This window comes from Ricinus communis, chromosome 3 (genome assembly GCF_019578655.1).
Source record: "Ricinus communis isolate WT05 ecotype wild-type chromosome 3, ASM1957865v1, whole genome shotgun sequence".
Lineage (NCBI taxonomy): Eukaryota > Viridiplantae > Streptophyta > Magnoliopsida > Malpighiales > Euphorbiaceae > Ricinus > Ricinus communis.
The window spans coordinates 20,756,318-20,769,131 of NC_063258.1; the positions used below are offsets into that span (position 1 = coordinate 20,756,318).

At 30.2% G+C, this 12,814-nt stretch overlaps 1 pseudogene; it reads left to right on the forward strand.

Moving 5' to 3' along the window:
* Positions 1 to 3,228: 3,228 nt before the first annotated feature.
* LOC107261811 lies at positions 3,229 to 12,424 on the forward strand (annotated as a pseudogene).
* The last annotated feature ends 390 nt before the right edge of the window (positions 12,425 to 12,814 follow it).

The following is a 12,814-nucleotide window of genomic DNA, read 5'->3' on the forward strand; positions in this document are numbered from 1 at the left end:
TTTCTAAAATATAATATGAAATAAAGATAGATACATTCTTATAAAATTCATGGAAAAGACATTTCAACAAATAATGTATTCATAAAAAAATTTCACAAATCTCAGTATATTGGACTAAGAAGAAAGAAGAATAAGAGTAGAATAAAAAAAAGAAAATTTAATAATATCAACAATTAAATCCACATCAACAAAATACAAATAGAGGAATAAAAAAATAAAGAAAACGAAAAATGTAGTGAGAGTCAAGATTTGACAAGAAAAAGAAAGAAAGTAATGTTAGTGATTTATGGAGAAAGAAAATTAACAGTTATTATCAAATTTTTAAAACAACAATTTAGTGGTATAGAAAGTTGAACTCTAACAATTTAGAGAATAGTGTCAAACATCATATAACATGCCAAATAAGAAAAAGAAAATATGTGTTAAGACATTATTTTCATATATAGATGGATGGGTTCTTTCACTTGTTAAGAAATATAATTTGAGATGCAAATATGAGGTTAATAAACAAATGAAACTAAAAAATAGAGGAAAATAAACAGAAGAGCACAGAATAACAAATATATGTATTAGAACTCTGAAAGAAAATAAGAAGAAAAGTGAAAAATCCAATACAAATCCGTTGCCACAAAGCCTCTCTTTGAATTATCAAACATTGCATCAAAGAACAAAGAAAATAGAAAATTTATTTTGTGCTTGTCGCTTCTTCTTCTTCTTCAATCAATAATATAAAGAGAATAAAATAGAAAGAGATGATGGAGGAGCACAAGTGCTGAAGAGAATCTTATCTCCAAGTTTCATCAAAGACGATTCAACTCTTTTAATTTATTTGTTTGGTATTAATTTTTTTTATTTTTTCAAATGAGTGTATGGTGATGTATATATTGATCTAAGTCTAATTTCTGATTGAAAATAAAAGAAAACCGGAAGGACTTTTATAAGATGATTGTTTTACTTTGAATTAAAAACTAATGCATGTGTTGATGTAAGTCTAATATCTGATTTTAGAAAGAAAAAAAACTGAATGGACTCTTTTACTTTGAAAGATGTATGTCTTACTTCACATTAAATGCTAGATATAAATAAAAAGTATTAAAAACGAAAAAATATAATAAAAATACCAACATACAAAAAATAATTTCTGATTTTAGAAAAAAAGAACTGAAAAAACTCTTTTAAGATGGTATTTTATTTTACATTAGAAGCTAATGCATATATTGATCTAAGCCTAATGTATGATTAAAAAAAAAAAAAGAAACTGAAAGGGTTGTTTTACTTTAAAAGATTGATTTTGACTTTATATTAAATGCTAGACATAAATAGAAAGCATTAAAAAGGAAAAAATATAACAAAAATACCAAAATGTAAAGAAATAATTTCTGATTTAAAAAAAAAAAAAGAAACTAAAAGGACTCTTTTTAAAATGATTGTTTTATTTTACATTAAAAGCTAATGCATATGTTGATTTAAACCTAATTCTGACTTAAAAAAAAGAGACTGAAATGACTCGTACACTTTGAACGATAGATGTTCTTACTTTGCATAAAATATTGGATATAAATAGAAAGCATAAAAAAACAGAAAATATAACAGAATGACCAAAATACAAAGAAATAATTTCTTATTTAAAAAAAAACTGGAATGACTTTTTTAAGGTAGTTGTTTTACTTCACATTAAAAGCTAATACATTTATTCTCTAAGTCTAATATCTGATTTGAAAAAAAATAAAATCTAAATGACTCTTTTACTTTGATAGATAAATATTTTACTTTACATTGAACGCTAGAAACAAATAGAAAATATAAAAATTAAAAAATATAATAAAAGTACCATAGTATAAAAAAATAACTTTAAACAATTGAGTGATGCCACTTAAAAAAGAGAAGCTCTATGCCAAACACTCTTTATATATATATATATATATATATATATATATATATAAGGTAAAATTTATAAATTATGATAATTTCAAAAAGTAATAGTAATTTCTCCTTTCTCTAAATGCTAGAATATAAGCTTAAAGGCACAATTAACAGCCTTACCATGGACAACCAACAAGTCTAATATATATATATATATATATATATATATATATATATATGAGGAAGGATAGACAAATTTACTAAAATGGTTGTATTGATTATTAAATTAATTAGGTCAATTATTATTTATTAAGTACAAGTCTAATTCTAGAAGTCTAACTCAATTAAAATTATCAACACATTCATTTAATTGAATCATGACATATATAAATGTGTGAAGGGAGACGATAAATAAATTTCTAAAATAGTCTTATTGATTATTTAATTAATTAGGTCAATTATTAAATAATTTTATTAATAAAAATATTAATAATTTATTAAATATAAGTCTAATTCTAGAAGTTTAACTCTACTAAAATAAATCAACACATTCATTTAATTGAATATAATTCAACTTATAATTATGTGATTAGAAATCTATTAATGAGTAACTAATAATAAAAAAAATTTAAATGGATAAGTTAAAGCTTATTATGGTCACACCATACAAAGTGATCATGTTCTAACTTGAAGCTACTCTTCATCATTTTTGATTCAAACTCCTGCACAGTAACATATGGATAAATTTAAGTTTATATAAATAATATTTAAAATAACATAGTTACTATAATTTTTTTTTTAGAAAAAATAGATGATAAGTTTATCACTATGTAGAGGCGATTCGGTTATACGTACAGCCGATCGACTCTATGTACAGCCGAATCGGTTCAATATATTTAAAATATAAATATAAATATTACTATATAGATAAATATTTTTCTTAAACACCAGACTTGATTTAAGTGATGATTAATGGCTAAAATAAATACTAAATAATGGGTTAATATATTTTTGGATAATTAAATAATTAATTAAATAAAGTACCAAATGGAGCCATTCTCATTAGAACCATATAAATTTGTACAGACTCAATTAAGCTTTTTGGGCAAAATGACCACTTGTGCGATTTAATAAAGCATAGTGTCACGTGAGTTTTGTTTCCTTGCCTGGTTGCGAGGCGGGCACGTGACAATAGTCTCCAGCGTGTCATTGTAATTTCTTTTTGCGTGTAAATATTACAACAAAAGGCATGACAAAAGATGCACGGTAATTTAATTTGAACCGAAAAGAACTGGCGACCTTTCCTATGTCCATTTTTTATTATAAATATATGATGAAATCATCCGAATATCTTTTCTTTTTTTCTTTCTTAGGAAAAGAGAAAAGAATTCAAACTAAATAATCACAAAATCTCTAAAAAAGAAAAAAGGAAAATGTCTGGTAGTGGAAGCAGAAAACTCCGTGGTCCTATACGATACCGTTACCTAGACCACAACAACAAAAGCCCAATTCTTCTCCTCTCTACCATTCTCCCGATCCCTCCTCTCCTTTCTCCGTCGAGATGTTCACTGCCACCGTAACAGTCGTTCCTCGTCGGTCTGTTTTTCTCGGAGTCGACGTCGGTACAGGAAGCGCACGCGCTGGTTTACTCGATGAGAACGGGAAACTCTTAGGGACGTCTAGTAGTCCAATTCAAATTTGGAAAGCACGTGATTGTGTTGAAGTTATCGATTTATATTATTTATTTAATTATTCATATAAAATAAATTAAATTTAGCTTCATTTGATAAAAAAATTATAGTTTGTTTTCGTTTTTTAAATTATGGCAGCAATCGTCAACAGATATATGGCATGCAATATGTGCAGCTGCGAAGTCAGCATGTTCACTTGCAAATGTTTCTGGTCAAGAAGTTACTGGCATTGGTTTTGCTGCTACTTGTTCTCTTGGTTTGTCATATTTATTTTACCTTGTTTGAGTAGTGGAATTCTGTTTTAGTGGCATTTTCATGTTTGGTAACCTTATAGTTAATAGAATTCAATTCTTTCAATTTAATAAAATAAAAACAAGGTATTCTGGAAATAACAAAATCATGCCAAAAATGATATGATTGTGCAAGTATTGATCTCATTTGTTCTACATTAAATTCCTGAATTGCATTTTTGTAGAAATTGTGGCTATACTGCCTTTTGTATATTCAATTTTTATTTTATTTTAAACAAGGTTGCTTTTTTTTAAAAAAAATAAAAACTTTTTAGTGGCTGTTGATGCTCATTTGTTCTACATTAAATTCTTGAATTGCCTTTTTGGTAGAAATTATGGCTATACTGCATTTTGTATATTCAATTTTTATTTTATTTTAAACAAGGTTGCTTTTTTAAAAAAAGAAAAAAACTTTTTAGTGGCTGTTGATGGTGATGGAGCACCAGTATCAGTTTCATGGAGTGGGGATTCAAGAAGAAATATTATAGTTTGGATGGATCATAGAGCTGTTAAACAAGCTGAGAAGATTAATTCTTCTAATTCATCAGTATTACAGTACCGTGGTGGTGCCCTTTCTCCTGAAATGCAGCCTTCAAAGGTACTTATTCATGTTGTGTTTGTAAACTCTCGAAATTGCAAGAATTCAATATTACTGAGTTCTCGATTTTAGTCAGTTTTTATTTAGAAAGATCATAGTTGCTAGAATTTGATTCTTTCAACTTAAAAAGAACATGGCATTTTGAAAGAAATGAAATCATAATACTACAAGTGACATGATTTTCTAAGAATGTAAGTCAATTGAATTCCTGCAAATGATTTATTCTGAACAATGATAATGTGTTGTTCTAAGATGGCTTTCCTATCCCTATATCAGACCTAATCTACAGTGTATTTATTTCAAAATTTTAAGAATGATAAGTGCTTTGATTGATACTGAATTTCAAATATTGAGATTGATGAGAAAATAGGTTCTTCTTCTGCCTTTCTTTTCGGTGCTATATTTGTTTGTGTTAGTATTGAAAATATTGCAGCTTCTATGGGTGAAAGAAAATTTACAAGAGTCATGGTCCATGGTGTTTAGATGGATGGATTTGAGTGATTGGTTGTCATACATGTAATTATTTTATCTCCAAACATTCTTAACGGTCATACTTGTACATGATTCTCCTAGACCAGTCAAATACTTGCATATTTGATGCTACTGTGCTGATCTCTTTGTTTTTTTTTTTTTTTTGATATTTAGAGCAACGGGAGATGATATTCTTAGTCTATGTACCACATTATGCAAATGGACATATCTTGGGCATGCACATATGCAGCAAATGAATGAAAAAGATTCTCGAGATATGAAAGCTCGTGGATGGGATGATGAATTTTTGGAAGAGATTGGCTTGGGTGATCTTATAGATGGTAATCATGCTAAGATTGGTATGCTTATACGACAAGGAGTTCTATGCATTTTATTTTTATGATAGTTTATCATTGACATACTTTGTCTTCCATGTGATGCTGGATTATGATAACCAAAATTTAAACTTAAAATACGAGGAATGTATAGGTGCCTGTGGATTTATTAAGTTTGTTATACCTGTCAGTTCAATATCTAATTTGCCATGATACTATGCTTAAGTACTAGAAACTCAATATTCTTGTTAAGGCTTTATTGTGCATCTAATTTTTATAAGGCCTATTCTTATACTGGGAACTGTGAAATGGATTTTAATAGCTTGAGACTTTAAAGAATGTCTGTTGTTCCTTTAATTAATTCAATGAATATCTGATAGACATTCAATATCAGGAATTATGGGATTTATCCCTAAGTTAAGTTGAAATTTTAGTTCCTTTCTTGGTGGACAATAGGGATTTTCAAATGGATGGGTAGGAGTATGGAAAAAGTGGGTTACATTTGTGTATATTGTTGTTGTCGTCGTTAGAGAATTACTACAGCTCGTGATTTGTACTGCAACCAGTGCCAAGGCTGCTAATAGGAGCAATAATCCCACCTGCTACTATTATTATAACTGTTTTCAATACTACCATATTTTATAGCCACCAGTAAACTAGCTGCATGACTATTGTTATCAATACCATCTCTGCTATTAACCCTACTGCTGCGTTGAACCAAAAATTAACTACTTCTATGTATAATGGCCATCATTGAACCACACCATCAATTCATGGTTTTTATTAACAAACGATATATTATGTATATTTTACTGGGAATTTGGAAACAACTCATTTTTTTTCGAACTCTATAATTTTTCTAACTCCATTGTTTTCTCAACTTTGCGAATCTAAAGAAACTAGTCACTCAAGAATTCTTAGGTAATATACACCTAAATTTACACATTCAAATGAGAATTATTTTAAAACATGGGAGCTGTGGCCGATTCGGTCCGATACAATGTGATTAGGTCTGATACCATTGTTTGCTTTTGATATCAATATTATTCATGAAATTGTTATCTAAAACATTGCCATCAATATATAGAATGTATTTTCCAAATCCTTATATGTTAAAATAGTTTTCCAAGTTGTCTCACTTATAGATTCTTATGATTCAATGAACAATAGCAATTAAATACACCCTTCCTGCATGATTTATTCAATTATGACATTTTCCTCTTTTATGGTGTTGCATTGATTAAGTGTATGTAAAAGACAATTTGAAACATACTTATTATAATATATATATTAGTGCGAAAAGGACGGGAACAAATGAATTCACTGATATGGTCTTATTAATTATGTAGTTAATTGACTTAATTTAGTCATTATTAATTTAATTTAATAATAAATTATACTAATAATTCATTAAGTATAAGTTTACTTGTAGAAATTCAATTCCATTAGAGTTTTTAATCATTAATTATAATTAAATCTAATTCTAGAATCTTAAAAATTGTTATTTTATAGTACATGCTTGGACCGATCACAATTTAGTTTAAAATGTTTCTCATAAATAATTAATTACCATTTTAGTTTCTCTATTTATATTAATCACTTGAGATCATTATTAGAAATTAGGAAAAAGAACTATTAGCAAACATTACTACTATTTTCATATGATATAAGCATATTCTATATTTTTACTTAAATTATGTTAATTTAGTTAAAAATATCAAATGCGTAATTACATGGATCAAAATTAGAGTTGGGTGCAATCAAATTCGAACAGTAAACACATCAATCCATTTTAGTCAATTTGTATCGTTTGTTTCTGTTTTAAATTTAATAGTTATTTTATTTTTTATTATATGGACAATAATGAGTCCAACTATTAATATTCACATGCTGCTATGTAGGTGAAGCTAGTTAACTATAAAAAAGCAAAGCATAATGTGTTAGTTTCAAACATTATTATTTTAGTTCTGCATTTACCAATATGTTACTCTTCTTATAGCGGTAACCTGACATCATATGATTTAAACAGGACGAAGTGTAGCTGTCCCTGGTTATCCTCTAGGTTCTTGTCTCACTCCTACAGCTGCGAAGGCAAGAAATTTTGTACTAAAGAATTCACATAGATTTCAAGTGGTGCTTCGTTGAGGTCCATTGACCAAACATATTTGATTAGACGCTAAAATTTTGGCACATAACCTTTATTTGGGCTGTGGATAGTGGATTTATTTATTATCAACCATAAACCTCTGGTACATCTCTAAGTATTTGCCTATATGTTTAGGAACTAGGTCTTGAAGCTGGAATTCCTGTGGGGACTTCACTGATTGATGCTCATGCTGGCGGTGTGGGGATCATAGAGAGTGTTCCTCTTCCCGACATAGATTCTGATGTTAAAGTTATTATGTCATTTGGAATGAAAGATAATCCGTTACGTTTATTGTCTGTTAAGTCTTGTGACAGCAAAAAGATACTTCCTCACTTTCTTATAAACTTTGACTTTACAGAGCATGATAAGGAAGCAATATGCCATCGTATGGCTTTAGTCTGTGGTACTTCTACTTGTCATATGGCTGTATCACAGAGCAAGCTCTTCATTCCTGGGGTTTGGGGTCCTTTTTGGTCAGGTAACATCTACAATTTCTAATATCAATGTCTGTCTCCTTGAAAATTATTACAGTGTTGCAACAGACTATCATTTTGGAGTATTGTGAATGTTATAATGAAATGATTTTTAAGACATGGATGTGCATACATATTATCATACTTTAATCAAAAGTCAGTGTTTATCTGTCATATGTCATCGTATGGCTTTAGTCTGTGGTACTTCTAGTTATCATATGGCTGTATCACAGAGCAAGCTGTTCATTCATGGGGTTTGGGGGCCTTTTTGGTCAGGTAACATCTACAATTTCTAATATGTCTCTCTGAAAATTATTACAGTGCTGGGGCAGACTATCATTTTGGAGTATTGTGAATGTTATAATGAAATGATTTTTAAGACATGGATGTGCAGACATGCATACATATTATCATACTTTAATCAAAAGTTAGCATTTATCTGTCCACAGCAATATATTGCTGAACTTAATTTCAAGGCCTTTTTTTTTTAATTCCTACAGCAATGATCCCTAAGTACTAGCTTATAGAGGATGGACAGAGTGCTACTGGTGCATTATTAGATTACATCATAGAAAACTATATTGCTTCTCCTCGCCTTGCAAACTGTGATGCTTCTCAGAGTAGGATATCAGTTCCCACAATATACATTTTAACTAAATTATATTTAATGGTTCTTTACGTAGTAATGTGGCTTAATTTATCCCCATAGTTGTTAAAGGTGCACGAGGCACAAGCCCTAACGCCTCAAACACTAAAAGGTGGGAGATGTAGGCTCACGTATATAACATTTTAGTTTAGAGTTGTTTTTTTCCCTTTTCTTTAACTGTTTCTATTTTTATATAATCTCCAGCATTAATCTCAATATGCAAGTGAACTTATGAAGATCATGCATACCAAATTAAAATAAACCAACTATAAGAAAGAAAGAAACCCAAGTTGCTTTAGATCAGAAGGGGGATAAGATGTTGCTGCCATAATTATTCTATATCACAATACTAGGTTTCTCCTCTATCTCTCTATCGTCATCTTTCTTCTATGTCTTTTTTTTTTAACTTTACCTTCTCCATTCTTCTCACTCCAATTTTACTTTTATTTTCTTTAAACCCAAATAGTTCCTCCTTCTTTTCTTGCTTTTCATTTGTTATACTCTTTCACTAGCTCAATCCATAAAACAATGTCCTTGACCTTTTGATTCTGTCTCTGCTGCCCCTCAGTTCTCTGTCCTCTTTGGCTTTCACAACCTCTTTTTTTTTTCTTTCCTCTTCTCTCTACTTTTTTGGAAACCTCACATTCTACATTTACTAGCAGCAAAATAACTTTTCTTTTTTCATGTTGGTTTTTAGTTATGCCATGTTAAATTATTGATGCTACCATTATCTTTGTGCCAAGTTAAATTGTTAATTGTGCCATGTATCTTAGCATTAAGTTTTTATTTACTCGGTTTTTGATAAACATTTGTTACGAACAAGAGATTGTTGATTGTATCAATATGTACATGTGTGTCTAAGTTTTAATTTCTTTCAGAAGTTTAATTCTTTATTTTCTTCGCTGTTGCACTTCACGTCTCTCAGGCACACCCTTGAGCCGCTGCCTTTAATAACTATGGTTGATCCTGTATCACTTTTCCTTTTCTTCTAGACATATCGCTATTTGAACTACTGAACAATAAATTGAGGAGTATAATGGATGACATAAAGGCTCCATTCCTTGCTACTTTAACACACGATGTACATGTCCTTCCCGACTTCCATGGAAATAAGTATATGATTAGTGATGAAAGGTCTTTTCAGGTTATAGTGCCTAAGTTTTGTTATAGATCTTTGAGCTGTTAAATTCTTCATGCTACAAGTCTCCTGCTGCAGATCCAAAAGCAAAGGGAATTATTTGTGGCATGACCCTTGACACAAGGGATAGACAATTGGCTCTTCTATACCTTGCTGCCGTGCAGGGTATTGCATATGGTACATGCCATATTGTGGAGCATTGCAATGCTCATGGTCGCACAGTGAGAAAGCATCCTTTCAATCTTTATGCACTTTTTCTTTTCAGTTACATGTTTTATATTATGTATAAACATATAACTGGACCTCATACTTTTAGTTGATTAGTGTTATTAGGAGATTTATTTTATATTGTAATTGTTTATCTTTTCAGTTATGTGTTTCTTAGTTAATGGAATGATGACTATATCACGAAATGTAATTTGTTTTAACACTTACTATTCTTTCTATTATATCTTTATTCCTGGCAGATTGATATGTTGCTTGCATGTGGTGGTCTTTCAAAAAACCCTGTGTTTGTCCAAGGACATGTAGATATTATTGGTACTTCACTCTCTTTACTGTTTATATCTTAAAATTTTCCTCAGTAATTTTAAAATTACTGTGCATTTTTTTGATCGATGAATAGCCTTTGTATGTGAATTTTCATTTATGCCACTATGTGATGTTTATGTGTAGAGACGAGTTAAGAATAAGACGATTGGTTTACGTGCTGATCCAACATTTGGATGAAGAGAAAGATTGGGAATTGGTTAACAATGGATATTCTTGCACCTGCTGTAGCTACATTGTTGCTTATCTGGTTCAACCATTGCACCAAAAATTGTTGATACATGTGCATTTACTGGCATTTACCTCTACTGCAATTTTCCCTCATTATTTCTTTTCCCAGTTTGATATAATGTATGGGTGAAGCCTCAATGTTCACTAGTTATTAATTATTATGAATATGCTAGGAAAGTCTTTCAATCTTGAATTGTTAGCTTGAATAGTTCATGGAACCTTAAACTGAATTTTGGATAGTTCATACTAGTAAGGTTGGTGTTGAGTTTCAGAGTTGGAAGAACTAAGCGGGTTTGGTGTGCAGATAAATTTTTCTTTTACAACATGTATAAAAATTAAAGAAATATGCACTAAATTCAGTACTTTAAATCTATGATAGCTTTGCTCTTACTACTTTTGAGAATATTAGTTTTTTTCTTCCAATGTTGTATGCATGTTAACAAACTTAATGCTTATTTGTTCATGATTGGTGCAGGTTGCCCTATTGTACTACCACGAGAAAATGAGTATGTGCTATTGGGTGCTGCTATTCTTGGTGTTGTTGCCGCAAAAATATATGCCAGTCTCAGTGAGGCCATGAAGGCCCTGAATGCAGCAGGTCAGGTATGCATGAGCTCTTGCTTCTGAATTTTCAGTTCAATTCATAACTTTTATGATATATAACTAGGTATAAAACAATAAATGATTAGAGGAGAGGTTTTAAGCGAGTTCAAAACAAAATGCAACTTTTCTTTTGTGCCTTCTGTTTTTGCTGGAATTCCTATTAGTCATTGTTTTCTCTTGGTTCATCCCATTACCCACACCTCCCTCCACCTCTCTAAGAAAAAAAGAAGAAGAGAAAAACAGACAAAAGGAATTTGAAGGAAGTATTACTTTAATGATGTTGACCTTCCGAGCAATTATGCTAAGGAATTTTATAGATCAGTTGTGAATAAATAAATCTAAAGGCCCTTGCTTAAGATTGGGGCTCGAAGTTGATGGTAGAATTTGGCAACACATGGCAAACTTTACCTCATTGCTCTCCTTCAAAGTTTTGGTGTTTCTGTGTATTATAGAGAAGTTGCAGAAATTGCCAGAATGAATTTTTACTTGCATTTTAGCACTGCCGGGGTCTAGTCATTTGGTTGAAGTTTTGATTGCATTTATAAACCATCTATGCACAGCTTTAAACTATATTAATTTATTTTTCTACTCAGCACTATGTTTACTAGTCAACATGTTTTGAATTAGTAACAACTTGCTATTTTGTTGTCAACGGTACATGGATTGGCTCCCATTAATTTCAAAATCAATAGGGAGTTGTATGTTACTCTATAAAATAGTCTGTAAACTGAAATCAATAAGGAGTTGTATGTTACTCTATAAAATTGTTTGAAAACTGAGAGGACTGTAAGGATGGTTTATGCAGCTTGCTTCACTTTATTAAACATTAAACCAATATTCTAAAATGTAAGTAGCTGCTAACCTGGTATTAATACTTGTGCAAACTATTCTGCTTTGTCGTCGTATATTTTTTTATTCATATCCATTTGATTTACTATAATTAGCCTGACTCTTTCCAGGTCATTCATCCATCAAAAGACCCAAATGTGAAGCAGTATCATGATGCCAAATACCGAGTATTCCGGGAGCTTTATGAGCAGCAATTATCTCAACGTGCACTAATAGCTAAAGCTTTGGAATAGGGCCTGCTGCTACTCAGGACTTGTGGAAACTTGTGCAAGATCATGGGAGTTTGATAAAATCTCAAAAAGAAATCTTTGTAAAGTTGATTAGCATTTTCACTAGGTACATAGACCAAAGATTTTACAAGAAAATAAATTATGCTTCTGATTTTTTATTTTCTTGGCAACTTGTTATTGATTCCATTGTAGGAATGGCTTTACACTTAAAGCTTCGAGGTCTTTGACTAGAAAGTTTCGAACAATCTCATGTCTTTGTGGACTTATGATTCTACGGGAATTAAATGGAAGGAGAGAAAGGTTACTTGATATATCCGCACTTTGCATAATATTTAAATAAACTGTATAAAAAGAAAAACAAACTATCAATGTAAGTGAAAAAATTTATAACAAGAAAAAGAAGTTTACGGAAAAAAGAAAAGAGAAAGCAAAAAGGCATAGTGGCTCCCTGTTGTTAAGTGATTAGGACATGTTTGGTTAAGGTGTCGTCGATAATTGTATTTGATAAAATTATTTATAGTTGTTGTCGTTTATATTTTTAATAACGTATATATTAATCTAATTATTTTTTCCTTTTTATTAAAATGCAGCATTACTTATTCTTCTAGCAAAATTTTATAAAAGAAATAATAAATATTTTATTTTAATATTAAATTAGTATTTTTAAGGGATTTAAGAAATATTTTAAACTGTTATTTATT